Source organism: Morone saxatilis, unplaced genomic scaffold (assembly GCF_004916995.1).
Source record: "Morone saxatilis isolate NCDOM2014 unplaced genomic scaffold, NCSU_SB_2.0 Contig8, whole genome shotgun sequence".
NCBI classification, from domain to species: Eukaryota; Metazoa; Chordata; class Actinopteri; family Moronidae; genus Morone; species Morone saxatilis.
In genome coordinates, this window is record NW_023340257.1 from 27179263 (window position 1) to 27182602 (window position 3340).

Below are 3340 nucleotides of genomic sequence, written 5' to 3' on the forward strand. Positions count from 1 at the left end.
ACTACTTTACTTTCATTATAGCTGCAAACACAAGAACTCAACTCTCTGCACTTTCAGAAAGATTTAGGCTCCAAAAAGGCCAAAACACACTGACTGAATGTAAAGAAAGCAGCTCAGTCTCAGGCTGTAGTTTGGGACTTTGGCCAAAAGTATGTGGACAGCTGGACGTTCCCTCAGTAAGTGACTGTGACTGTATGTTCATGAAGAATAAAACAAGGGGGAAAGAATAATTTTAAAAGTGAGATGAAGAGAGAGATGTAACTGGGGCTCATGAAGTGCCTTATATGTGATCAGCAGGATCTTGTAGTGGATTCTGAGTTTTACACGAAGCCAGTGGAGGGATGTGAGAACAGGAGTAATGTGGGACCACCAGCTGTTTCTGGTTCTGCCTGGTGGCTGCAGTTTGAACTGACTGTAGATGATTTAAGGAAGCCTGACTGAGGCACGTGTAGAGGGAGTTACAGTAATCTAGACGGGAGAAAATGAAGGCTTGAATTAATAGTTGGAGATCCCTGGAAGATGAGAAACTTCTGATTTTTGTAGCTGCAGAAAACAGGACTGGACAACATGATGGTCAAAAGTCATAAACTGGTCAAAAATGATACCCAGATTCTATAATGCCGGCCCACAATTCCTTGCAGCAGCAAGATTTAAAAAGCCAGCGCTGGATCAAAAGGAGGCAGATCAGCTTCTCTGTTACCGTCCTGTTTTTATCTTCTGCCATAACTTGTTAATAAGTGAACAACATATTAAAGCCATTACAGCCGGCTGTGAACTGCTGCTGTACAATCTGCTGCTTCTGAAGTTGTGTTCCTGTGTGAAGCACTTTGTATAAACATTATCATATTAAAAGGATCAGAGTGGAGTTTATACGTGGTAGTGTAACATAGCGTTTAGTTATTGCTCATATCGCAGCCTTTATGAATATCATTAAATATTTAAATTGTTCTTCAGTCACAGAAACTTCACAGTGAGTTTTATTGTCACATGAAGGAATTAACCTCAGTATATTGGAGCAGAACAATAAACAGGACGAGGAGAACAAGGAAAACTATGAGATCAAAATATTCCCAGAATTTTCACTTATAATGAAGATTTTGTTGTGATTCATGCGATTTTTTCATGCGATTACTGGCAGAAATGGGCTTCCACATTAGAGACAATCTCAGTGCTCACAGATACTTTATCTGGATTCAGGTTTTATACAACAATTAGTCTTTCAGCACTTTGGGATTTTTCTCTTCAGTTTTTAAAGAAGTGTAATCAGACACAAAGTCACATTATTGTTCTGACCGGTGGAACCAGAAGCAATAGGACCCAAATGCAGGACTTCAGACACAGGACGGTATGACAAACAGTCTTTACTTGCCAAAATGGGTCAGTACACAGAAGTCCAACAATCACAGGCAAACACATCGAAAGGGGCTCAGGCAAAGTCCACAACCAGGCAACAGTCCAAAAACCAGGGTAACAAATGACCCGAGGAAGAAGCTGGAAGGTTTGACAGTGAGTAATAAAGACCAGCTGACACACGGTGAGTAAAACACAGGCAATATATCCTCTAAGTGAGGGGGAACCAAGGACACACAAGTGGACACAATCTAATCAATCACAAACGGCGGGAAAAACAGACAAAGACAGGAAGTGACGGAAAACAAGACACAGGAGGAGAAAAACTATAAAATAAAACAGGAAGTAACACAAGAAAAACATGACTTCAAAGTAAAACACTAATATTTATAACAGACATGACACATAGTGGTGAGTTTAGTAGCAGCAGGTCAGGAAGTACAGTTTATGTAAGAGCCATGTTGCCTGCTGATTAATGAGTTTTAATAGTTAATATACAATGTTGTTAAGAATAGTAAATTCTAATAAATACACGAGGCTGCACTATAAACATAAGGCTTTAAATAGACCCAGCGATCGTTGATCGGTATCGGTTGATACTTCTATTGGTGCGTCGGAGCACCCTTATTAACAGCAGCATTGATGTGTTTGATCACAGTACAGTCAGGTAATTCAGTTTACAGCTCAAATAACACGTTTCAGGATGGAAGAGCTCTTTAAACAAATAACTTTATTCAAGAATATTTCAGTTAAATATTATTGAACATGTTCAATAAGTAAGGGATAACGCTCGACGAGGTGCTCTTGATCAGGAAGTAATGGACAACATGGAGGCCAGAACCGTCTGACTCACAGCCAAACTGAAGAGAACAGAGACGCAGAGCATTTGGAAACAGCAGCTGATGGAGAGGACTGTGGAGGACCAGAAGCAGCCAGGAACTCAGATCCAGATAGTCCTTTACAACCAGCTACTGATGACAAGAAGTCACAGTCCTCTGAACCTGAGACTGATGTGACTGATGATTGGGAGGAGACCAGGGAACCTCAGTCAGGGTTAAACCCTCTGCAAAACAATGAAGTACCTGGAAGTGATCCAGAATGTCATACTGGAAAAACATCAGTCAGCTCCTCTGAATGTGCTACAAGCTCTGACCACAGGGGACATCAGCAGAAACACAATGGGATCCACACAGGAGAGAAACCATACGGTTGTTCCAGACATTCAACTCTCAAACATTAGTACTTTTACTTCAGATGTTGTGACATCAGGGTCCCTTCAGATGGACATTAATTCGAACCTGGTAACATACTGAAGTTAATTCATTCCTCTACTCTTTGATAAACAGACGGTTAATTCACTGTAAACCAACACCTGCTTGATGACGTCTCTGAATAATAAATGTTGTAATTCGTTGGACCAACTTTCTATGAAATGAATTAACTGAGACATTGTCTTCAAATCTTTAAGATCACACTAATGAACAACAACAAGATTCAATTTGAACAACTATTTAACTCCACGAGTTGCGCTGACTGCCATTTCATAAAGGAGAATATAACAACAACAAATACCAAGACAAGTGTTTTGAATTGTACACGCAACTGAAGTGTTCGTTGTTTAAACAGTATGTAATTACATTTATAAATGTTTAAAATCCATGTCGCGACCACAATGACCCGGGCCTCTCCTTGCATCCAACAGATATTTCAAATTGAATACTCTGAAAACAATCAACCAAAAGAAAAAACAATAAGCGAAATAAATCAGCAAATCACACCATTAAAATTAATAAATTATTCAACTTCTTAACATGATATATCAAATAAAGTTAATATTGATGATCCCATTATTATTATCTATTATATGTCAGATCAATCATACAGCACCTTCTCCTGTAATCTCAGCACTGTCCACCTACCTGTATTACAGATAGTTTTAAATACTGGATAAAAACGTTCACAACCAGCTTGCGATGCTACTTCAACAAAT